The sequence below is a fragment of the Embiotoca jacksoni genome, unplaced genomic scaffold, assembly GCF_022577435.1.
Source record: "Embiotoca jacksoni isolate LCO1_2020_lvr unplaced genomic scaffold, fEmbJac1.0.p SCAF_11, whole genome shotgun sequence".
Taxonomy (NCBI): Eukaryota; Metazoa; Chordata; class Actinopteri; family Embiotocidae; genus Embiotoca; species Embiotoca jacksoni.
Window position 1 is genome coordinate 3,881,208 of NW_027185241.1, and position 27,177 is coordinate 3,908,384.

The window sequence follows — 27,177 nt, forward strand, 5'->3', positions numbered from 1 at the left end:
TTTTAGCTGTAAACTGTATGCAGCATTATGCTTGTGCACTATTTATGGATGAGCATATTAACTGCACTTGTCTGTAGACATATCAAAACAAAAATAATGTAAATGTCTACCCCCAAAAATCCTGGAGGATTAGATCAGTTTCAACGTGTTTGCAAGAGATGGGTCTTGCCATGCGATCATTGATTTGTATTTAGAACGTAACATACTCACAAACAGGACGATATGCACTGATGCAAGTTTGCAACGAGGCTGGTAATCTATAGGACTGGGCCCATCAGCACAACTGGCATACTTGTGAAGCCAAGGTTAGTAGACCACTGACTGGAGTAAAAAGGAAACAGTGAGGAATGTGCTGTAGTACCAACTATGTTTTGAAATTCTGCAGAGTGACTGGGGTAGAGGGAGGAAGGAGGGGGGCCCGCCTGACATTCAGGCAACATTATGTCTCCAGTGCTGTCTAAAGAAGGAAAGAGTGATGGGTCACGATATAAAAAGATAGAAAAATGTGAGAAGCATGAAGAGTCTGGCCTCTCCCGCTTTCTTTTTCCACTAGATGAAACGGACTCTGTACATCTGTCTCATCTTCCTTTTTTTGGTTGCCCCTGAAAAAGGCCCAACTGAACCCTCTCTCTCTCCCTTTCTCTCTACTTGCCTCTCTCCCGCTATCTCTGTCTTTCCCGCTCTCTCTGTTCCTCTCCCTGGTTAGCTCTGACACACTGGTCAGCCTCGGGGTGGAAGAACAGAGGGACTCTGCTATGGGTTTGTTAGAGGAGATGGAAAGAAGGAGAGAGGAGAAACAAGGAGGGGAGAGACAGAAGAGAGAAGGAGGAGGGGGAGGAAGGGGAGGAAGGGGAGGAAGGGGAGGAAGGGGAGGAAGGGGGGTACGGGGTGGTCAGGAAGAGGGAAAAGAACCTGTCTATCCAAATACCAAATGTTAAAGAGAAAAGTCAACGCCAAACCAAATTCTATCTCTACAGCGGCCTTTAATTATTCCCATTTAGCTAATTCTCATTACGAAATAATATTTGGAAAAGATGGATCATATATAGTTGAAATGAGTAATTTATGTTTGTTGTAACGTTAGAGTTCTTTTTAAGTTCAGATCTTTTTTAACGTATCGTTAAATGTCAAAATATACATACACCGGGAGGAAATAATATTCTTATTTTTTAAAAGGTATCTTATCTACATCTTTCCAGAGAAAATAGAGACTAAATAAGAATGTTCTCCTCATAATGACAGCTTATACTCTGAGGACTTCGTTAAACGAAGAGAAGCGATGACCAAAAACTCTTCCTCAACCCAAACTGAACAAAAAGAACTTTACTCCACTTTAATACCCCCAAAATCCACACAAAAGATCAACAATTAAGTGTTTTTGTTGATTGTTTTGTAAAATAAAAAGAGTGGTCGGGCAGTTTTTATGGAATATAATATACAGGAATTTGATCTTTTTTTTTTTTTTATATATAGAATATTACACTAACTACAATGAGAACAAACTGAATTATGAATTTAAAACAGGCACTGATAGTTGCAGTTTAAGATTCTGTTGTGTAGTTTTGCATATGTCTTTTCTTTTTTTTTTTTTACATTACAGGACCGCTGTGGAAGTAAATGTTCTCACGTTCATCCCTTGGATTGGTGTTATTGATGACAAATATTTTGACTGTAATCTCTGAAACTATAAAAGTATTTTGTAGAGTGTAAGAGTCATATATATATACATACACCAAGACGATACTGATCATTTTGCAACTTTTACGGCAGCTAAATTTCCACATGATCACTCCTTTGTACCTTGAACTCCATATACCCATCATACGAAAGAGTGAGAAGTCACTGCAGGAGGTGTAATGGGATGAGGCAGCAGTGCAGTACTGTCAGTGTATTTAACCAAGACGTATAGTTAGAGGAGTACTGAAGCTCTGAGACGCTGCTTGTTCTCCCACAGAGCACCCATTACTCCACACTGCAGGGGCAAAGCCAGACCAAGTCCTTCACACCAAGACAGGCTATCATCTGACAGGACTGCCCAGCCAGAATATCATCCAGTCAAATTTTGCTTTAAAGATACTGTACAGGAGTGGCATAGTGATCGTCAAGCCAACGTATTGATTCTTTGGTAAATGGCGAGATTAGGAATAATGGCCAAGAAAACATAAATACCCGGTCTAATGCAACATAGAATTTTTAAGTCCAATTTGAAGCTTTCACTGGAAACAAAATCTGTCCAACAGACAACAGATCTTAGATCTACTTAAAAAGTAAGGCGGGGGTTATGTTTTATATATTCTTCTTTCCGAATTCCCTACCCAGTCTGTGGCCTTCAGCACCAAGCACAGGTGTCCCTAATGAAAATGTCAAATTTTAAAAATGGGTTACGGCTTCATTTATAGACTCTTTAATACCTTTAAGCAGCTGGGATTTGTAGTTTTTTTTGGTGCAAATTGTGCCTTTGTTCTGTAACACTTTCAGTTGGGGCGTAATACATGTTTGTTCCACAGGTTAGTTATGAGGATGGTGTGTAAGGGATTGAAAAAAATAAAATACGGAGTTCATGGTAATTTAAAAGCGTCTCACTAGAGGCAATGATGTGCCTTTTTGTTGTTTTTAAATTGTTTTTGGACAAGAATAGAGGACTATGGCACTGCCTGGCAACACTACGCAGTTGATAATGAGAAAAAGCCCAAATATTACCAGTCTTTATCAAAGCCAGTTCCATTCACGGAGAGACTTCAGGTGAAGTTTAGACTCCAGCTCAGGTCATAAATAGACTAGACCTGTAGCCCCTGATAAATAAGAGAACTTGGCTTTCTCAGACTTTTATGAAAGGTGAAGTCCAACAAGTTAAAGAAGAGGTGAGTGAAGATGAGGATGTTGAGTGCGTGAAAACGGTATTAGTATGATATAGAACGCTGGCCTTAAGAAAATAAGGAAAAGAAGGGGAAAAAGGATGAAGAAAAAGTATCAATCGATAGGGTTAAATTATTCATCGTCATTAATTATCGATCGCTCTCCGCTGCCGGCTCGTCCGCCTCGCGCCAGAGTTGAAAGGAGGGAAAGCGCGCTTTATTAAAACCGGCTCGAGCCTCATTGTTTCATGTCCCGCGGCAAAGAAAAAGCTCGAGTTTGGCTCTGCCCGCGCCAGTGGAGAAAAATATACACACACGCACGCACACACACACATTGCTCCACCTCCCTCCTTTGCGCTCTCCTTCTCTCCTGCTCACTCTCTCGCTCCCTCTCTCTCCTGACGCGCGGGAGGAGCTTTGGGGAGCCTCGCGCGGTGTTCACGGGGCGGCTGTGTCTCGCGTGGATCGATAAGGGATCAATGGCTCGCGCTGACTAATAGCCAGAGAGCGCCTTTGATCTCGCGGCTGAGAGATCAAAACCTGCGCGAGAGGGAAGAGAAATAGGAAAAGAAACTGCGCCGGAGAGCTGACCTTCACACACACACACACACACACGCACGCACACGCACACGCACGCACGCTAAACCTACGTAGCCTGCTCACGCGCGCAGCTTTTAGGAATTTGACTAGGATGTCCTACCAGCAAACAATATGAGATGAATTTGCAAACGGAACTGCAGGCGAATACGCATTGGACACGTTTAGAATAATAACCAATGTGTCTATAGGCTGGGTCACACCAGAGAGCCTCCAGAACCACACCGCAAAATACACTCCCACAACTCGCGCGCGCACGCGCAGGGGCACGCACACCACCTCGCTTCCTAGTCCAAGTTGTTGCTCTTGATTTTGACTTCCTCAGACAAGGTGATACAGCGAGAACAAGGGAGCCATCTGTTGTTTCCAGCAAGCAGATGAGTGTCCTATGGGCTTAAATTCACGCCTGTAGAGAATAAAAGGTGTGTGTGTGTGTGTGTGTGTGTGGACGTGTGTGAGTGTGTTTATGTGTGTGATGAAGAGAGAAAGGAGGTGACTGCCATGTCTGAAAAAAGAGCCCGTTGAAAAACAACAACAACACTACTTTGAATTTAGTTTGTTTAAGATGCGAAAGCAGGTTTTAACTCCACTTTTGTAATGAGTTTAAAAAGGAAACAGTCCCAACAGGAACATTTAAGTGGTAATAGTGACATAAGGTCAATATAACTTACTTTTACCCAGTTTTTGAATACTACTGGTTTTAAACAGCACAATATACATTTAAACAAGTTTTATCTCTTCAATACCTAATAGCTTTTGTCCTAGTTTCATGATAATTGTGTATGAACCAAAAAAATTCTGAAGCCTGCTCTATAATGCTCTGGTTGGGTTTTGGGAAACACCTGTTGTAAAACCTGGTTAAATGACCCTTCGAAGGGACAAACTGTTAGGGGGGGGGGATCTATTCCAGAAATCCAAATGTAATTATTTCAGACTAAGTGGTCTAACAATGGTTTATACATCTCTGTGGTCGAACTGTCCATAAACATAGGCCTACATACATTTGCAGGATACCTTAACTTTGCACATTTTGCCAAACAAAATAACATTAAAATGATCAAATATTTCCTCATCTGGTGGAATAAAAATGCTTACATACTTAATGTTTCTAAGTGTTTGTGTCAATGGGAATGGTTCAGTACTGCTCTGAGTTTTAAATAAGGTCAGAAGAAAAGAACAAAAATGTGTTACTATTCATCTCACGCAAACAGAATGATAATATCAGTATAGTGCCCCTTATTAGTAATTAAGAACCACAACATAATTCCTTGTAAAAAAAAAAAAAAAAGTACCTTATTTTCTTGCCTTTTACCTGAGGAAATGCACCTCTCTCTCCCCCCGTCGTTCTACCCATCCTCATCATGCTCTCTGTATCTCTCTCTTTATCCCCCCCCCCCCCCCTCCATTCACCCTCCCTCCCCTCTCTGGTCAGTGAGTTACTCTCTCTATCGCTCTCACTTCCCGAATTAACCACTCAAGAAGTCACCACCGACTCAATCAATAGCTCATACATAAACCCTGCTATAATCGCTCCCCCTGCCTGTCTGTCTGCCCCCCTCCCTCTCCTCTCCTCACCCCTTCACCAGCATCTCCTCACTCTCCCCTTCCTCTCCTTCTGTGCCCCTCTGTCTTTTTTTTTTTTTTTTTATGTCGTCTCTCCTTTCTCTGATAATTTTAGACACTTTCTCCTCTCATAACCATCAACCCCCCCCCACCCCCCCCCATAAACATTGAGGGTAAGGGAAAGGGGGGGGGGGGGTCCTCCTGTAAAAAAAACAAGTCCTCGCACCTCTGCTCACGCAGCCTGTGCACTTTCTGAAAGAGGGTGATCTCAAGCAATTTCACAAAAACATGCATACAAATGTTTGTTTCAGTGGCAAAATATAAAAATGTCGCTTCTTTGTAAAATATCGTAGGCTATAAGATTGTGCTTTCAGCGATTTTCAAAAACTGCCTTTTTGGTTGTATTTGATGCCTGACAAAGTTTGAACATAAAATTCAACACGAGACTGTCAAAATGATAAAGTCACATATTGTTTCATGGTGTTTAGTCCAACGACCTTTATCAAGACAGCGCAGGTATCCAGTGTTTGTTTGTTTTTAAAGACAAAACTAAAAAGCTGGTACATTTGATTGATCAAACAATTGATGAATATAAGGAGCACAATCTCCCGCTCATTATCAAAATAAAGTGTCAGGTGGTTCTCATAACTGTGAGGACTTACGAGGGAATCTTCTGACACCAAGTCACCCTAAACTGTATAAAACATGCCTCAAATCACGCTTTAAAAAAAAAAAATGCATAAAGAAGCAGCCCACTCAGTCCAATCTGTATTTAATGTGTGTCTCGTGTTGAATATTTAGTATGAAAGGTGACCTGATGCCACTTTGGGAGTATTTCTAACTCCTATGGTTTCACTAGCTTGTATATTCCTTTAGGGACTTGATATTTGCGGACCATCCCTCTAAAATTTATTACAAGAGTGATTCTTTTAAGTGCACGGGCACTATCGGCCCATGTTAGCGTGTCCAGCCAGAATGGGTCCAGTATTGCGTTATAGCAAAGACAAGGAGACATCAATATTGCATTATCTCATGTTTAACTGTGAGACACAGATAGTTGTTTTGGGGGCCTTAAAGATATTGTATTACCAAAGGAGATGCAGGCAGGCAGACACACACACACACACACACACACACACACACACACACACACACACACACACACACACACACACACACTCAAGGAGGAAAAAAAGAGAATTTTAAAATTATAAGGCCTCTACACACCCTCTGCTCGTACCCCTTCTCTCTCTATCTCTCTTTTTCTCTCTCACTCTTCCCTCGCTACTTCTCTGCCTCTCTCTCCAAAGTCTTTGATTCGTCCGTATGGTTTGATCTGCAAGAGAGCGAGTTTTGTAAACACATTTTTCACGATCATATAGCCACGGGCAAGGGGAGCGTGAGGCGCGGAGGAAGAAGAAGAAGGAGAGGGAGAGACTCCGAGATAGAAGAGAGAGAGAGTGTGTGTGAGTGTGTGCGTGTGTGTGTGTGTGTGGTGGGGGGGAGGGGAGTGCGTGTTAGTGAGTGAGTGTGTGCGAGTGTGTGTGTGTGTGTGTGTGTGTGTGTGTGTGTGAGGGAGGGAGGGAGGGAGGGACGTTTAATGAGTGTGCGAGATGGAAAGACAGACTGACAGAAAATGCAAGGATGGAGCCTCAAATATGGCTTATTGCTATACTGCATAGAGCAACAAAGACACACACACACACACACACACACACACACACACACACACACACACACACACACACACACACACGCACGCACGCACGCACACACATACACACTAGGGAGCCCAAACTGATGGTTTTGGCATAAGTAAAGCATCACAGAGGTTGATGAAATGTGAAGCAACAACGAGAAAGAGCAAGTTATTCAGTTTTCCTTATCATGCAGAGGGGGGGTGACACTCCAACACTGCATTTCCCGATATGACACTTCCTGACTGGTGAAGCCATGAAGAGTCATAGGAGAAACAGAGAGGGAGGGAGCGAGGCAGAGAAAGTGATGCATCTCGTTTGGGATGATGAACACAGAAAAAAGAGAGAAGCAGCGTCTGAAAAACAGATTACGGGGCGAGCCAATAAAACGTTGCGCACAGACGGTAAACACACTGTGGTGTAAAGCTGAACTAATAAAAGTGCGAGGCTCCCATTCTCCACATTTCTTTTTTTTTTTTTTCTTCACTTGGTTGGAACACTGTCTTTTTTTCACCTGGCAGCTGCTAATCCGTTTAGGTTCGATTGGCTCCGGGAATGGCGCTAAACCGTCGCCTCTATACCGACACCTCTCCACGGGACGCGACAGAGAGGAGGCGACGCCGGCTCGCAATGAACATCACACAGACACTGGCCATGGCACAGAAGAGGATGATTATTATAGAGCGAAAAATGTGTACCATAGTCCACTTTAACATGCTTTTCGCCTTGAATTTGAAACTTTTTAATCGCCTATATTTGCACGCTGGGGACAAATGCAAATAAATGATCGAGACCTGCAATCACACTGTCAGAACCCAATTTCTTAGGGGATCCGGACTGATGATCTTTTCAATTCTAACGAATGCGTGAATTAAAAATCTAAAATATGAAAACTACAACATGCGATACTGCATATGGAGGCCTGAAACCTATACAATATCTTATTATTATTCTAATAATAATAATCATTTGCATCAACACATAGCTGTATAACCTTGCGATGAATTGGCTCCTTCGACTTTTTGCCAAATTAAAGGCTGGGGTTAGATGCAGGCCATCACATTTAAAGTGCTTTTCCACTTCGAGATTTGTTTGTTTTCCTAAAAGACAGGGAAACACCCCTCAACAATTCTGCAGAAATCCCCCGTGTCAGTCGTTAAAAAATGATTTTCTTTTTCTTTTTCCCTTCCTTACATTCTTTCTTTTCTTTTTTTTTTTTTTTTATTTTTTTAAACTTAGCCTACTGCTTTTTAGAAAGAAGAATAGCTGCAAGCAGTAAAGTCGGTTGTCAGAATGTGTGTGTGTGTGTGTGTGTGTGTGTGTGTGTGTGTGTGTGTGTGTGTGTGTGTGTGTGTGTGTGTGTGTGTGTGTGTGTGTGTTGCATACAGTGCAGTGCGGTGTAGTGTAGCGTTTCCTCTTCCTCTCTCTTTCTTCTCTCGGTCTTTTCTGTCCGGGGAATTGTTCTCAACGTCCACAAACACATTGCAAATACCCCCCGGCCCAGCAGCATCGATTTCTAATTAGACGCCAGGATAATCGTTGGAGAGAGATGAAAAAAAGAAGAGTGTGATAGCGAGGCCGAGTAAATAAATATATAAACGAATTAGAGCCCAGATTAATTGAATGAATATGAGCATTAAAAAGAAACAAAGGTGATCTTGGCGGATAAACCTTGCATGGACGGAACGGGAAATCAGGCTTTTATACACAAAGGAAGGAAGGCTGTAACATGCATGCAGAAAGAGGATGGGGATTTTCACTAAAGGAGACTGATTTGGAAATTATTGTCCTTTGTCAAAAATAGTTTTACAATTACTGTAAGCAGCATAATCTCCGGTAAATTCGTTGTCCCATGGTTCTGATGAAAAAAATATAAAGTTTTCATATAGCCTATTTTAAACGTGAAGTCGTTGCAATAGAGAGCTCATCCTGTAAGAAGCTTTGGATGCTCAAAGCAAAGTCTCCCTGCAAGCAATTAATACAAAGAGGAATTCAATACAGAGAACAAGTCGGATAATAACGTCAAAACCTAAATTATTAGACCGATAAATATTTGCTGATCTGCAGATGCTTGTAAATGTGACAGCAATCCACCTTGAACTAAAGCCACAGCTGGATTATCCAACTTCTCTCCTGTTCAGTCAAATTTCAAACCCTCTCTCTCCCCCTTGTCTTCCTCCTTCTGCCTCCCTCTTTCTGTCTCCTGACAGAGTGTGACAGGGGGGTTAGCCGGGGAGCTCAGGTAGCTCGTTTACTTTAATTAACGTTTCATCATCCTCGGAGCGGGACCGCGCACGGCATATATACTCTTTCATGCTGCTCCGTCTCTCATCCCTGTTCTCCTTCCATTCATCATCAGCCCTCCCTTCCTCCCTCCCTCCCTCCCTCCTCCTCCTCCTCCTCCCTCCGCCGTCGGCCTCACCTCTCATCATTTCTTCAACAACTCGCCATATCGCCCCCTGCTCTCTGTCTCATGTCCACTCAAGCATATACAGGATAATAATTCAAACACTTTCCTTCCTCGCCCCTACCTTACTTCCCTCCTCTACGTCCTGCCTCTTCCTCCTCCTCCCTCTTTTTTCAACTTTGTTACTTCTTCCCTTCCCCTCCATTTTCTCTCCTACTTTTGGCCACACTATTTTTGTTGTTGTTATTGTTGTTGTTGTTTTTGTTTACAATAATGATGTCATTAACCGCATGACTCCAGGCTGGTTTAATCAGCTGATGCAGCGGAGGAAAAGTAGTTTACCGTGTGCTGCTGGCCATCACTTTTGGGGATGATATAAAACTCAACTTTTAAAGTCAATACAACCGTGTTATGGTATCCATATGTTAATCTTACAATTATTGCAGCAGTATAAACCAAATTGTTCGGCATGGACACATTATTTTGCTGATGGAGGGAGCGATGGGAGAAGGAGCGGTATTGATCACCTCTGATCATATAATAGAAAATAACCCCCCAGTCGGTGATCATCATCAGACAAGCGACCGCGGGAGATAAAATCAAACATCTCTTTCCATAGGCTAAATGATCAATTACTGAGCTAATGTATACGCAGAGATTATATTTTTTTCTTCAATATGATTATTTATAGCCTACAGCAAACATAATTAGGTCATTGTTTTTCCGAAGTTTGCCTATATTTTGTGACTCGTTTTTCTGTCTGCCCTCGCAGCAGGGAGAAGTGGTACAGCCAGCAATGAGACGTGACCGATACAAGTGTATGAAGACACCAGAGTCCGCTCTTGACACGTTATTGTGCACAATAAACGTTGAAAATGAGGAGCCTCTAAATTCAGCTAATTTACGCATGTTTTGGATAATGATATCTGCAACACGTCTGTAACACGTTACAAATAACTCGTATCTGTGCGTAAACTACACAGTGAAAAGTGGTTTGAAACTTAAATTTTGCTAAAACATAATAAGTTACAGGTTATTCAATTTTTGAAAGTTTTTCATAACCCGGTCTAAAGTTGAATCATCTGAAACTCTCCAAATCTGTCAAGCCCCTTTACTTTTTTTTTCCTCTGAGGAGAATTGAGTCAAAGCTTTAGAGGGCAAATTATCGCGTTGTTTGAGAAAACAATTAGTTTTTATGGATAAAGAGGTCAATAAAGGTTAAAGAATGGCACGACTTAAATGTATCATTGACTTGAAAGTAGCAACGATGAAAAGTAAAAATGTTAAGACATCAATGGTGGTATTTCAGGTTTGTTTGAGATTAAAGCCTTAATAATTTCTCCATGCCTGCCTCCTTGCAAAATGGTACCCACCTCAACATTTTGAACTGTGAATATTTTCTTGAGAAGATTTTAAGTTTCACCTCATCACGACTAGTTTTGGCCTAAGGGAATGAGATGTATTTGTGGAAAAATTATACAATTAACAACAAGCAGTTTAATGTGCACCTATATTATGGGCTTATTTGCATGAATCATTCTGAAGAACAATGGCACCCTCCATTGTAACACCAGTAGCATTCAGGGTATTTTACAATTTTAAAGTAAATAGAAAGCTAAAATCCCAAAAGATGAAAAGTTGGAAGATATTGAGTCACATTAAAATGTCTTGTATTTTACTAACTTGTTCTTAATGAAAAAGGGAATGATGAAAATGAATCAATAAAACAAACTGTAAAAACTTTCCACAAAACAATAGTACTGAATCCCTTTGGAGTCGATTTAGAGCCGGGGTTTCATAAGATGGTGGAAATGGCAGGTGTTGTATGAAGCAAAAATAAAATAAGAGAAGAAGAGTAAAGTAAATGCAGTTAGACTCTTATGGTTCACTGTGATCTGGGCGTGACTTGTAACACGGCCCTGGGACCCAGCGTGGAACACTGTGATAGTTTAAACAGTTTAAAACACTTACAGTGGTAACCGGATTTGTAGCCTTGCGGGGTTAAGAACTTGATGAAATCCACTGTGTCCGCTGGGACTACAGAGGTGTGCGCTCACATACAAATTGCCATTGATAAAGAGAGGAGGGGAAGCTCCACCATCACAAACCTTAAACCCCATCACTCTCACACTGGCTCACACAAAAAAAAAACTCTCCTACCCAGAATGCAGCAGGGATCATCCTGCACCCCAGGAGAGATAGTTTTAACTGGATCCACCCAAACGCAAGGTTTCGGCAGAAGTGTTTGAACGTTTGGTCGTACAAAGCAGCCCGCACAGTGCAAGAATCATAGACTTTCTAGGGTAGATACATAGACTGATAAAATGGTAAGCCAATATTTTGACTGATATTAGCTTACATGCTGGTGTCAATATGTAAACTGGCCGATCTAGAATGGGAAATTGCAGTATTGAAATGCCAAACTAGATTTGCGGTCATTTGAAATGAGTGACACGGTTACATGGTTTAACCATGAGAGAGCACTTAACAAAAAAACAAATCATAGGAACCCATATGAATTGTTTGTTATGTGTGTTGGGCAAAATGTTGATGCCTTTATGTTTGTTCATATAAACAAGCACAGAAAACATGACGGTAACTATAACCCACATCCTACTCCGTCCATTATTGCGCCGAAGCATGTAGTACACCTGTCAGTCCATAATAGGGCAACGTGTCTTTATGACTCCTGGCACCGCTTTGGCGTGAGAAGACGACGAACGCCAACTGAGAGATGTAATGTGACGGAGGTCATGTGATGAACGTTACTCGACAGAGTTCATGAGACATGTTTGAAATGTGTAGAATCGTCATAAGGAAAAAGTCAAAGACGGTCATAAAGGAAGCAAAGGTTCGGGTTTGGGAGAAGATGATACGTAGCTAGTTGTGTGTTGTATTTTGCGCGTTTCGGTCTTATTTTCACCAAACTCTAACCACGTGCTTTTTCCCGTGTTCTTGTGGTCCTCGTGCACATGGTTATTGGCACTGCGTAGCGCAAAACCGTAACGCTGACAGTCTGTCCTCTAGTGGACTGGTGGGTGCATTACTAAACTTACCGTGATACTGGGCAGTTTAACTTTGCCACGCTACACCTAACTAAAAGCTACGAGTGACAGTTTTTCATAGCTTCCATTAGATGATATATAATCATAATCATTTTAATCTTATCTCAAACTTTGGGTTTGATGAAGCTATCATGCAGCTTCCGCACATAACTCCAGTAGTCTCCACAATTTTACATTCTAGTGCAGAATTAAATGATGGAGTAGGTCCACCAAAGATCTGGATGACTTAATGTATCGTATCTCTTCATGAATTGATTCCACCATCGCGACGTGGGGCAGATGAAAACTGAAACAGCATGGAGCTTTGTGGTTTAGTTTTAGACTTAAGAAAGTAAGAGAGAGTGGCCATCAACTGGTCTGTGAAACCTTCTCATTATGGGTATCTGTTAGTACTTTTCCAGTGTCTTTCCCTTTAGCCCATTATCATTAGTGTGGAAAAATAAGTCCATATGCTCTAATAATAAAATGTGAAGACATTCACGAGGCTTCGGGGTCCAAGATGCTGACCATAAACACAAGGTACTTTTAGTTCCATGTAATTGCTCGTCTTTCTGCAATCATTCCAGTCATATCACTATTTAAGCTGTCAAATATTTTTGGGGGAATTTTTTTGAGAAACGGCTCAAGCACTTCAAAGCTAATTTCATTCATCAGACTGAATTGACTGTTTTGGTGATTCTGGTTTTAATTATAACCTTTCATTAATATAATTTATAAAAAATATGCACTTCATTTTAAAGTTTCTAAAATAAATAACTATCATGAACTGCTATATACAGTTGTAAATCAATATAATGGTATAGAAGAACTTGCGTAGTCAGGGAGTTAAGTAAAAATCTTGAACCACAAGTGTTGAGAATCATAAAAACTAATACCATATTTAAAACAGCCCTGTTTTTAACAGTATAAATTGTATTATAGCATTGCTTTCAGACAACTTTACTTGTCCTTTTTTGTTGTTGACTGGGTTTCATGGGCAATCGGGCCATAAAATGTATTTAGCACATAAATTAATGCAGAAAATTTTAAGTCGAGAAAAATATTTCAGACACAAACAAGACAAACCTCGACTCCAAATCAGATAAGCAATGATTCTAAATAAATGCATACAAAATCTCCATAATATACTGTATAGGATCTTGTTCACTTTTCTTAAACAAACGCTTTTTAAAATGACGAATGTCTCCTCTGTTAGAGCTGTTTCCATATTTGCTGTGATTCCTCTATTCTGTCTCTATTCTCTCTGATGTGTCTTCCCAGTACAGAGACGTCTTGGACTAGTGCATTTCTATTGAAACTACAATAAAAAGTCATATCCACAGACGCACACACGCGCGCGCACACACTCACACGCATAAGGAAAGAGAAATACACAAAAATTCAAGCTCTCCATTTTTCTATCTGTGTTTCCCGCTTCCACTTTCTTAGACACACACACACACACACACACACACACACACACACAAATGTACACACTTTTATGTACACACATTCAGTGCCCGTCTGCCTTGGCCCCCGTCGGCCCTCTCGCCTGTGTGTGCGTGTCAAATCGAATCTCCACCTCGGTGCGTAGTACACCTGCTGTGCCAGCGTATAATGCGCTGCATACAGTGAGTGCACGATGACGGATTACTGAATTAGACCAATAATGACAAGTGACACTTCTGTTACCGCTCCGTGAGGCACTGCAGAGAGCAGGGGAGAGGTGTAAATAAAGAACAGACACAGTGACAGAGAGGGAGAGAGAAAAGAGGGTGGGAAGGAAAAAAGAAACAATAGCACAGGGACAGAGGAAGTCATGGAGATGGATTGGAAATTTTCAGCTTATTTGGAAAAAATAAATAAGTTCTGTGTCATTCAACTGCAACTTCTCTGTCCTGTGTCGGGTTTTTTTTTTTTCCCTCTCTCTGGTACTGCGGTGATACTCGTTTGTCGTGGATCATGATGGCAGTTCAAAATAGATCCATTTCACAATCTGTGGTGAAGTTAAACAATATTTTTTACTCTATTTTCTAGAAATCTTTCCAGAAAGTGGAAACCAAAACCTATTCCTCTCTCTCTATCCCTCAATACAAATTTCCACCCACGGTCCCACCTGGACTCAGTTCGGCTTCACTTAAACCAAAATATAGGCTGAAAATAACATCAAGAGGGTAGCAACCCCAAATGTTTAGCAAGACTGAACAATTCTGAGAAGTTCTGATGTGTTTTCTTAATAAATATACATGAAATGTAGAGCAGGGTAATTTGTGAGTGTCCACCAGTTGTAGACTGGGGCAACGTATCTACAGGATGTCTGGCCCCCCCATGGATTGGGGTCTCCGCAGGCCTGCGTTCAGGATACTAAACCATGCCAAATGAGGAAGAGGAGGTGCAACCCTCCCTGGGACCACATGAATAAATCAGCCTACCACCCGGTGCTTCTGTACGGGGGCAGAGACAGACTAGAGGAGTGCACTTACAAAGACATGTGCACAAACACATGCATTCATTCATCCATGCGCTCATGCAGAAGAGAAACTGTAAAACAGGGACTATGTAGGTGTGATAGATGTGAACCACCAGTGGCTGTCTCCTTGTTTTTTGGATGTGGAGACAGACTTCATGATGCGAACATCAATGAGAATATTTGTGTTGGCGCTCTGTCGATGTCAATTTAACTGCAAGGCTCATCATCCTGCCTGTATTGTCTCATAATGGAGAATCATGGGGGAATAGAAGCCTGCCAAGTCCTCAAGTCATTGTGCCACAGACATGTTTGGCTTGTAAGCCGATGCTCAAAGGTGCAAGGCACTTCGAAAACGTATGTCTTTTGCATATGCGCCCACTTTATAGAGACAACAGGAATAGAGACAAACAATGCTGGAGAAGAAGTGAGCACCTACTGAGACACAAGCAGAGAAAGTGGAAGCACAAGCAGAGTTAGGAAAGGGGAGCAGGAAAGCGGGGGAGCAAAGAGGAAGGAAGACAGAAAGAAATATTGACAAAGCCTAGATATACACATAAGTCACCCGACACGACCCGCCTGCTCCTTGTATTTTATAGAGCCGCTCTCTGCTGGCGGAACAGCATGACAGGCCAGTTCCTTCAACGGAAAATATGGTCCCTCTCTACCCTCCCGCCTCTCGCTCCGCTATCACTCCTGTTTTCTGTCTATCCCACCTGATATCATCCTGTCACCTCTGCGCCAGGCTCTTTTTTCCATCATCCCCCTATTTCTTTCCTCCCCGTTCTCTGGCTTTTATTGGTGCTCTACATTCCACCCGTCATGTTTCACTCCTCCATTTCTATCCATCTTTATGTCGCTCTCTTAATCCCCTCTCATTTGCTCTCCCTCTGCCCTCATCCCTCCCGTTTCTCTTCCGGCTCTCCTGGAGCCGTTTCCGCGTGCTGTCCCATTTCCACCTACTCTCTCCGTTTCCCTCATTCTTCCTGATTCATTTCCTCTCTGCTATCCGTTCCATTCATCCCTCTCCCTCCTATTTGTGCCACAAACATCATCATCCCTCCCTACCCTCTGGGTCTGCTATCTCCATCTTATACCTTTGCAACTATATTTCCTCTGACCTCCCTGGATTTCCTAGTTGGTTTAAAGTTCATCTGTCACTCTCTCTCTCTCTCTACCATCCCCGTAAACTTTATCCATATATTTCTTCGAACTGAGTACTCTACCAGGCTTTTCACTTCTTCAGATTATTTCCCCTTCCTCTTGGATATCTTTTGGCTAACCTACTTTTTTCACGTTCCTACAATTTGGTTGTTTACACTGTTGTCTTAACCTCAGGTTCTTTCTCCGCTCCCTCCTTTCTCTCCACCCCCCCCACCCCTTCATTCTTCTTTTTTTTTTGTTGTTGTTTTTTTTTTACCATCTTTTCTTTCTTCCTCCTCTCTCCCTCTGCATTCCAGCCGGCCCTCCCTCTCTCATCCGCAGCCTGAGCACAGAGCCCCATGTGTCGGAATCAATTAGGGCTGAGAGCCGTCGCGGCCGCTCTTTCACGGAGGTAAATATTAAACTGCACCAAGCACCGAGGAGGAAGAGCGGGAGAGAGAGGAGGGGAGAGAGGGAGCCCTCCGTCCCTAATCCACCGCATCGATCAGGCGGGGATGAGGGTAATATATTATTTTGACAAGATACGATCCTCCGACGCGCACCGCTATCCCCGGCGATCGATTTCTTTTTTCTCTCCTTTTTTCTTTCCTTTTCTCCCCCTCAGTGAGTGGGACAGAGTTTGTGTGTTCCTGTGTGTGCGTGTCTGACACAGCGCGTAAGTGTGTGCGGATTTGTGTGCTGGTGTCGGGTGTCTTGGCGTGCGCTTGTGCACCGGAGTGTGCATGGGTGACAATAGGAACAGCATTAGGAAATGTGGAGAAGGGATGAGGATGGTGCTGCTAGTAGGTCTGCGCTTTTACAAACAAGCTCCTGTCTAAACAGCTAAATCACATGCTCGCCCAAAGATGGATCGTTGAGAGAATCTAAAATTGTATTTTGTGTTTAGTTTCTGCCGTATATGCACGGAGCAGCACACCAGGCCCGGACGACAGGGTTACAGTTTACAGAGTAAGTAGTAAGACCTTGTAGTAAGAGCTGACCTATTGTAAAGTTAAGTGTCCTCCCCTGCGCAGTCCCCTCTGCTCCTCTTCCTCCCCTCTATATCGCTTTGTAAACTGTGTCTAAATGCTAAATTCCCAGATCAATTTTTTTTATTCAACCTCTCCCCCCATGATCGCCCTCCCTCTGGCCCCTGCCTCTGTCCTTCTCAAACAGCGTCAAGTCCTGCTGTCCTCCAGTGATGCAAGGTGTCCTACCAGCAGTGTGCAGATCTGTGTGTATATGTGGTTTCCAGTATGTTTGTGTGCAACTAACTTTCACAGCAGAAAGCCTATCAAAAGTAAAAGTTTCCCCACCACACTCTACAGACAATTGCAAAATAGCTGCTATAGCTTTTATGTTTAGATGATTTTTTTTTTATATATATATTTGCATGGAAACAAATGAATGTGTAGCATCGATCCCACTGAGAATCAACAACCAAATCTCCAGCTTTAGCCAACTTTTAGCCATTTTAGTACGTTGTTTTGTTTCTCCAACCTATAAATCACCATGGTACGCACGTTTGAGTCTCGTGGCTTTCACCCATGCTTTAGTAAAATAATCAAATAACCCTGAATAATGTGAATGAACGCTACCTGAGAAACATAAAACATCGGAAAATGAAAGGTAAAGTGGTAACTAGTGTTCATTGCTTGGAGACATCCGTTCACTGTAATGCCTACGCTCTCCGATGTCGGCTGGATGTTTATAGTCGATTTACTCGATAAGTATAGCAATAGTTTCTTAAGTAAGGTATAGGGTACAACGGCGAATCCATACAGCCCACTATTTTTCAACCACAACATACTAAAGAAACAAAACGGAATGTGTGAGAGCACATCTTTACATGCATACACTGTGACCCCAGCAGACAACAGAAAAGAACTATAGGACAATCTTTCCATTTGAGGGTTATAGTGATACAAATGCACACAAGTCATGCACACTCGTAGGTGGCCAACAAGTTTCCTCCCCTCGAAAGCTCTGTCCAAACAAGTACGACAACACCTGCTGGTTTCTCCTCCAGCTTACTCCGCTCTCTCCTTCGTCTCCCACTTTCTCTGTTTCTGCCTGCCGTGACTTAGTTTTCCTCTTTCTTTCTGTCCGCTCTTGCTTTTATTGTGCCATTTTCTGCCACTTTGGTCCAAGAAAGGGAGGCCGTAATGCAATCTCTCCCCCTCTCCGTCCCCTGCTGTGAGGGAGAGTAGCTTGGCCTGTGTGCTGGGCCGGGGAGAAGGGGGAGAGATGGGGTCAAGGTGAGCTCTAATACACTATTGATCCGCCCCAATTGAAAACCTGATGGAAATTTTACCCCCCTCCCCTCCTTTCCTCCTCATCCTTCCCCACACCCCCCTCTCCCTCTGTTTTTCTCCCCCCCCCCCCCCTCCTTTCTTCTACCCCCCTCTCCCTTCCTATCTCCCACTCGTCTCTTCCCTTATGTCTTTTTTCCTTTCCTGTGTGTATCCTCCTTGGTGTCTACAGTCTTCCTCTTTTTCAGTGTCTATCCCCGTTCACTCCAATCTGTTTTCTCTCCCAGCTGAATGTCTCTTTCAACCACTGACCACTTTCTCTCTCTTGCTATCTGTCTCTGTGCGGGGCAGCACTCTGCCTCCATGTCTTTTAAAGCGTGCCTCTAATCATTTCCTCTCTTCTCTTCTCCTTTTGGTCTCGACATCTCTCTTTTTTTTTTCAAGTCTGGTCCTCTCTTTTTCCTCTAAATCCCTCACTACCCCCTCCTCCTCCCTTTCTGTTTCTCCCCTCATCCCTCTCTCTGAGTGTGCATCAGATGGTCCATTTCTCTCTAACCCAGTGCATATTGATCCCTATGGCAGTAGCATGCAGGGTGAGGGCTGTGAGGACCACTGCTACAGTGTATTAAACGCCACAAACGCTTTGGACGTGGGGCTCGAGACACGCCTCCCCGGCAGGGCCCTGTCAATAGCTGCTCCCTCCTGTCAACAGCAGCCAAATGGCCTCTCAATCTGGGACTTGTGATGGGCCACAGATTGGTACACAGAAACTGCAATAGACGCGCCACAGAAAAATAAGAGAGAATCTTTAGAGAAAAGCCAGGACAAAAATGAAATAAAACAAAGAGATGTGTATAAGGGCATTTTTCTCATAAGGGCGAAGTGCTTTTAAAAAATACACGCATTCAGCATTGATGTAAGTCAATGAAATCATGTAAAAACCATTTCCATTCAGATGGCTAAAATGTTTCAAACAAAATCTATGACCTCAGCTTTCAATTTGCTTCACTCTTTGCCTTAACAGGCTTCATAATAACATGTTGTTGTCCTACAGTTATGTGGAACAGCAATTATGTACGTAGTTGAGTGTCCTATACACTATTCAAGCACATCAAACAAAAGAGGCACAAACACTGGAAAAGCCTAAACAATAGAGATGGCAGCAACAGAAGTAAACCTTTTATAGCTACCCATTACTTTCCTACTTAACAAGACAGACCACAACCTCTCCTTCTCTCTGACTCTATGCAGAGTTGGTTGCTATCACCGCACTGCTTGAGTGGGAGATAAATGGAGTGAGTGTGTGTATGTGTGCGTTTGATTTATGTACTGTTGTGTACGTGTCAGACGGCCGAGCTATCAGGACCACCATCTCCCAATAGACATAGAAATGCTACAGCAGTGGAGGGACCTCTCTGTCGACCCAGAGACCTCTGATACACATCTGGAACAACGGAGCACACCGAGCAGGGATTGGAGGGGTTTGTTGCAGTGGGAGGAGGAGGAGGAGGAGGAGGAGGAGGAGAAGGAGGAGGAGGAGGAGGAGGGAAACTCTTTATTGCTTTTGTGCTTTTCATTTTCATTCAAAGGAGATTCGTCCACTTAGTCCCTGGCTACTCTGTATCTCTGTCTTATTCTCCTCCCTGCCCTTCACTGGTTCATGATGATGGGAGGGAAGTGACTGTACTTTCACCTTAAACCCAACTTTACAACTTCTAGCCACTGCCACAGGAATAATCCCACAGGTAGCAGAGCAATAACGTGCACACTGAAGGGTCCCGGCAGTTGCTATCAGATTAAGCTTCTGCTGACAGACTCAGGAGCAACTTCTGTGACCCTAATGTCATGGTAAATCCATGTTTTGATCAAAAACAAATGTTCAAACGATACAAGAGTGTACGATAAACCATGACCAAACTTCTGAACAATCTTTTAAAGAATCATTTTACCTCTCACCCTTACCCATGTTTCACCTTTAACAGTTTTCTCACCTTGGTCTAAATTTACATCATGATCACACACAGTTTGAAATGTTTTCCTTTTGCTATTTCATTGCATTGCCTCTAATTTGTCCACTAACAGGCGTTCAGAGTTGAGACACCTGTTTTATTTTCCCACTTTTCTCTTTCAATCACTCTTTCCTTGTCTCCCTTCCTGTCTCGTCTTTTCTCCCCCCCTTCTCTTCACCCTCTCCATCTATTTCTTTCTCTCTAGGAAGGAATCAGTCTCACCTTAATTGCTCTTAAATCGGATTAATGACTGACCAGGGACAACTTGACTTAATCTCTCTTCTAGTAAATCTCTTCCTCTCCCCTCTTCTCGTACATCACTCTTATACATTTTATCCTCTCTTGCCCTCCCCCTCTTTTGCTCTCTTTATCTCTTGTCCTCTCTTTTTTTCTGCCTCCAGTTCATTCTCCGCGCTCGCTCTTTCTCTTCTCCGTCTCGCACAGCATCTCTCACCTCTTTCGCGTTGTCACCTCCTCTACCCCTTTCCCTGTCCCCCGTTCTTTCTCCATTTTACCCCCACTCCCTTCTTTCTCCTCTCTCTCCATCACTCACCCTGAGAGTCAATCAGTCTTTCATCTTTTTGGACGCACTCTGTCATGCTTCAGCTCTGCTCGTCATCCGGGTCCCTTCATCATTTCTCTCCTCTTCTTCTCACATTCTTTCGACAACTTTCTATCATCCTTTAACGTCATCATCCTGAGATTTGCCAAAACCTCTTTGACTTGGCTGTCACTCTTTACTTTGCCTGTGCACGTATGTGTGTGCCTTAGCCTCGCTACAAGGTTGGCCAGTTGCGCAGTGTTGTGTATGTGTAAGTACACGTCGATGTGGTGTCCTGTCATTGCCTCCTAAGTGCTTTGGCAATACTAGGGATCTGCTGTCATGCCAGTTCAACTAATCTCAATCGAATTACATTGAACTTGTATTGAGATGGAGATAAAGGACATGAGCGTCTGGCTGTGTGATTGCTCAAGGAGCTACAGCTCTCGTGCGTCCGTGTGAAAAAGGACACAGATGGAAATTGCATACACACATACACACACAGACTCAAGACATCAGTTTGTGTGACTGTGATGTAATTTTGATTGTTAACTAAAGTGTGATTAATAAAAAAAAAAAAAAAAAAAAAAAAAAACGTGCTAACAGCTCCATAAAAAAACAATTGACGACATGTCATACTGAGGTGATCTTTGTTAAGGGTATAAGGGCAAAGATATTGTGCCACCTTCCAAACCTCTGCAGTTAAAAAAACTGAGGGGAAAAAAGAGGCCAGCCTCGTGGACAAAAGCTCATTTTCCTCTTGGTTGCACACTGCTGCAGGCGGGCTAACATGCCACAGGAGAATTCAACCACTCATACACCTTTGTTTTCCTCAGGTTTTTCTCAACTTTACACACAGCAGCACAGCCATAACTGAGAGCGAAACCAGGATTTCTATGTCACCCCAGAAGGCATGTGCATGGCCTGTCCAGCCTGAGGAAAATATGATGATCTCAGAGCCACAGCGTCGTCCGTTTCTTTTGATTGCGACAGACAAAAGTAGAAACTGTCATTTCCGAATGCACGCACATTTGTTCACCTTTCAGTTTTGCTTTGAGTCACTTCCACGTCTCCGTTTCTCTCTCTCTACTGGCCAACACTTCCAATGTCCACCCTCAAACGCACACATAGCTCCCAACCTCTTTGCATGCCCATCTGCCTCACAGTGCTCCTGTGCTTGTCCTTTCTCGCACTCTCTCTCCCTCACACAGCAGTCGGGATTAAGCATTTATCTCGGTGGTCCTCCTTTCGGCCCTAAACGCCCGTGAGGATGATAAGAGTCGCTGGGATTTGTCAAATTGTGCGCCATTGATTAACTGACCTTTCACGCCTGCAAGTCTCTCAGCCACTCCACTAACTGCCGACAGGCGAGATAGAGAGATAGATGGATACATCTGGCTGTTATTATTGTGTACAAGTTTGTAGTTACCAGGTGTGGCAGCGAGAGACGACAGGGGTGTGAGGGCCACATGAGAGTGAGTGAGTGTGTGTGTGTGTGTGTGTGTGTGTGTGTGTGTGTGTGTGTGTGTGTGTGTGTGTGTGTATGGGGGGGGAGTTGGAGGAAGGGAAAGGGAAAGGAGAGCAGAAGCTTGGAATTGGAAAAGATACAGAGGAGTCCTTCAATTGCCCTATGGGCTTGGAGTGTAACAGGTAGAAGTGTGTCTACTGGCAAACAGTAATGAGTGTTGAATAATGAATAATGAAATACAAATTTTAAGGTACATCAAGGGGATAATATCAGACAGGAAGAATTAGGGAGACGCAGAGGAGCCAAAGGAAGCGTTCAGACATTGGCTGGCTGGAGGAGAATCTTACATGTGGTTGGTAATGGCCAGGGGTGATTGTATGGCGCACTGGACACCTCTGATTATTTACAGACAGGTCTGTGCGGCTGCAGAACTGACACATTTTCAAAATCAAGAAGGAGATGTTTCAAAACATATTTTTAACTTACAATGCTAATCAAAGTCTGAAGTTGAATCTGAAGTGTTAAAAACTGTAACTGCGAATTATATCACAATCCAAATATGTTTCTTTATAATTCTTCATAATTTTCACAGTTTGTTGCCTTGTTGATCCTCAACAGTGTTTGAGAAAGGGATTTCACATTGTAAAGAAACATCTTTAAAATTAAAATGTTACCATCAGGAAATGTTTAAAATTACCATTGTAACAAAATATGTATAACCACATAGACACAAATGGCTGTGGTCTCCAGTTTAATCAACAGGACATGAGTCTTCCTAATGAAAACCATCTTGACCTGAAGTGACCTCAGATCCCATTAAAAAGAAAATGTTGTCTTTTTTGAGGAGTGACTTGTTATAAATGACAAGAAAGTGCAACTGTAAAAGAGAAGGGGAAAGAAAATAAATGGAAAACCGAGAAGCTGAGAGAGAGAAAATGAAGGAAGAAGTTCACCCACCTGGACCTTCGCGTCGCCCTGCCACAGAAATGCACCTGAGGCCGAAGCCCGATCACCGTCTCTCGGGCTGGACGTGGAGTTTCTTCGCCGCTGCGCTTTGTTCCGACTCGGGAGGGAAGAGGCGAGGGGGAGGGGGAGAGTGCCACTGTCGCACTGCACGAAGGCGTCACTAAAAAAAAAAAAAAGAAAAAAAAAGTGTTGAATTAAATTGTCATTTTGACTGCAAAATTCTCCTCACCAGACTTTTTTTTTTTTTTTTTTCTTCATTCAATTCAGAAATTGAAATAAATAAAATGACAGGAAACAGGAGAGGTGGCGCTTTGGCCCAGCTGAGGGGAGCCGATCATGGGGCTTGTGTTCTGATGTTTTCCCGCAGGACCAATAGTGTCTCATAGACCGCAGATCAATCACCTTATTTACTCCTTAGTGTCATACAGTTACGGAGAAAGCGAGAGGGAGGAAGAGATGCCAGTATGAGCTCATATATTAGCCTACTCATATGATGACTTGATGCATTTTTTGGCATTCAATTTGTAATCATACGGAGCATTTCTTCGTCTGCTCGAGTTTATGTCTCTAAATGGTTCCTACTAAATCTATATATTGTGTGTTTATAATTTCACTGTATTTGTATTAAAGTACTCTGAAATGTATATAGCGCTTATAGCTCTTTTTACGCACAGGGTCTGTCCGGATTTAACGGCACACAGAGGATTCAGAGGACGTGAATGCAGCTCGGCGAGAGGCTTTGCTGTCTTGTTATCGATATAGGAGAAGCTTGCTGGAAAGAATATTGACCGCACTAACTAGCCGCACTTTGATCATACGAAATTGCTTTCCAGATGACAACACATTAAGGATGAGAGCATTTTTAAAAAAAAATCAAACCCGCCTCTCGCACCTGTCAGAAGTTTCTTTTCCGAAAGAGATGGAGATGAGGAGAGGTGAGAGCCCCCATAGGTGCACTGTCTTGATGAATAAAAGAAAGCCAATAGTCGATTTCCAAAAAGAGGAAAGAGATGGAGCAAAATAAAGGAAAGGAAAATTAAGAAGGGGAGGTGGCATCGCAAATCTTAATTTCAAAGAATTATCATCAAAACCCGGAAAGAAAGTTATCCGACATATACATAGATTATATCGAACAGAAAGAAACCTCAAGTTGCTTCTAAAAAACATTAAATTTATATAACGTTTGTCACATGAAAATAATACATTATTAGAGGAACAAAGAAACAGCATTATTTCCATTCTCTTTTTGCGAAATGACGGCGGGTGAATCACGAGTGAATTACGGATAAAATAAACTTTAAATCAACGTAGAAGTTTTGTTCTGGACTTGAAGACTAAATTAAAGCTATGAATCTGAACAAACAACATTAGAACAGGATGAATAGAGGAACAGAATCGGAGTGGAAAATGTGAAATTTCAAGTTCAAAACAAGCTGCTTTGGAAAAGAGGCAAAAGTCTTGTTCGTTCGATATAATAATAACAACAACAACAACAACAATAATAATAATAACAATAATAATAATAATTTGAGAATGGGACCATTAGTTTAAATCGAAAATATTCATAAGAGCAGGTCTAACACAATAGATTATTATTATTATTATTAGTTTTATTAATATTATTATTATTATTATTATTATATTCCCATAAAAATAAGGGCAGACAAATCCTTTCGGGGATTGGAGAGATATTCATAATTTCTGCCTGAACTGTCTGTGGTAAATAAACAGCAGCGTTAGAGTGCTGATATTATAACAAATTGCACGTGTTAACGAGTTCAAAGCCAAGCGTGCAGAGGTGAAGGATCAAGGAGGGAGGAGAGGAGAGGGGGGGCGGGTGTGACGTGTGGAGAAATTTCCCCAAATGGCATTTAATGTCGGAAATATTTCCACCGAGTATTGACAGCAGAGAGACGGATGAGGCGGCCGGCGCGCAGCGGCACGAAAACCAGGGCTGTAATCCAATTAAACGGCCTGCAGCTCGTAGACGAGACGAGAGGTTCAACACGTTGGCCTGGAACTTCACACGCAGAAAACACAGGCAGGGCAGACACAGTGTGAGGCCACGAGCCTGAAGCAGTGGAAATAAAATAAGTTGAAATGATGCCGGAATACGGTAAAAGAAATGGAGACTTTAATTCAACAAATTTTATTTAGACTACACCATGCCACCTATAATTTATTATTATTTAATTATAATTCTTATCATTGCTATTTTTTATAATTATGCTACTGTTATCATTATTATCGTTGTTATCGTTACTATTAATATTAACCCTACAATATGTAGGTGAATTAATTTATTGTCTGTTAGAAATTAACGAAATTAACCTGCAGCTTCTTCACGTAAATGCTGTTTTCTTTCTTTTCCCTTTTTTTTTTTTTTTTTTTTTTTTTTTGTCAGAGACACACGGACACTCTGGTGCACGCGCACAAGCTTTAAAACTTTTTTGAGGCAGGCTGGTGTTTTGTAAAGTTAGATATGAAAAACTGGCGCGAGAAAAACAACATTGGTTGGGGTTAGGGTGGATCCATTGATCGACCTCTTAATCTGCAATAGTTACATGCATGTATTGATTTACAAACACTGTTTATCTGGAAATATACTGCCACAAATAATTGATGGGGTACACCCACGGCGCACATAAATATGCATTAAAGTTGTGAGGAGGGCAAACACCTAAAACGAAAAAAAAAAAAAAAATATGTGGGAGAGACCAGCGAAATCAAATAAAGATTATTCCAAATATTTGTTTTTTTTCTTCAAGCTCGACTCCGCACTGTATCGATGCGCCCACTTCTGAAACAAACTCCCATGGGAGTCAGAAGACACACACACACACAAATCGGCGGCTTCACTCCTGCTGGAGTAAAGTTCAGTATTTTCCTTCGGTGAACACACTGACGGACGGTCACAGAGAGCCCGCCATTTCTGGCTGCTCGCTTGGGGAGGGGTGGTGTGTTTCTGTGTCATACTGGAAATATGAACTTGAACATTTTAAACGTTTGTCCTGAAGACTGAGAAAGTCTTTTAAAACTCGACTGTCCGAGGCAGGCGCATGAACTTGAAACAGTCTCCAACTTTAGGTCGAGAAATAAAACAAAAACAACAATCAATTAATGAATTAGATTCAAGACAAACCAAAATGTTAAGCAAGTGCAATCACATACCCAAACTCAGGACAGAGCACAAGCTGGGAGCATAATGCCCAACGTCACTCTCACACGCACGCAAACACACACACGCACACACACTTTCTAACATATTTGTAGAAGTAAATTAAACGGCGCCACTGACACACACACACACACACACACACACACACACACACACACACACACACACACACACACACACAAATGGACCAGAGAGAGAGGGGGGGGGGGGGGGGGGTCGGGGGGGGTGCACCGGCTGAGGTCTCGTGCAGCTCGCCGCGTGTGAGTGGCTGTTTAATTGACTGATTGATAAGGCAGTGTGGAGGTGAGAGCTGGACGCTTTAACAAATAGAGACATTTAAAGGGTAATCCGGGCCAACGCAGACAGCTGAACGCATCGCAGTAGCCTACGAAAGCGTGCAGCCGAGACTTCACCTGCACACATGCACACGAGACGCCGGCTATTTACCCCCCCCCCCCCCCTCAGTGTGTGTGTGTGTGTGTGTGTGTGTGTGTGTGTGTGTGTGTTTGTGTGTGTGTGTGTGTGTGTGTGTGTCGCTAATTGCAGAAGATGAGAATAGCATTTAAACTTTCAGAATATTTCCAAAAAGACGCGGTGAGCTAAACAAAAAACTAAATCCCGAGGTCCCCAATAACAGTCAAAAACGCTGCGTTAAATACGCACGATCCAACTTTTTGTTGCACACTGCAGTCCTCGAATCAGCTGCAATACAGGCAAAACAATAGTTCTAATAATAGCAAAATGATCACAACAATGAAATACAACATCGCCGGCACACAACTGTCATGACATACTTGTAAACACACTCACTGAAGGAGAACACAACTTGTTTCCTCGAGGAAAAAACAAAACATCGACAATTTTAAACACTAAACATTAGATGCAATACGCAAAATGCGCAAAGAGGAAAACATACCTCCAGTTTTATATTAAGGAAGTGGTGATCTCACCGACTGAAGTGCGACCAGTCTATCCACAAGCATTCACTCT

The 27,177-nt window shown here is 42.5% G+C and overlaps 1 protein-coding gene across 1 annotated transcript in view; it reads right to left on the reverse strand.

Moving 5' to 3' along the window:
- erfl1 (Ets2 repressor factor like 1) overlaps window positions 1-23,165 on the reverse strand; it is a 36,595-nt gene extending 13,430 nt beyond the window's left edge. The window contains exon 1 of the mRNA XM_069139035.1: window positions 23,001-23,165. The gene's annotated coding sequence lies outside the window, so the exon portion shown is untranslated. The remainder of the gene's footprint in view (window positions 1-23,000) is intronic.
- Between the last annotated feature and the right edge of the window lie 4,012 nt (window positions 23,166-27,177).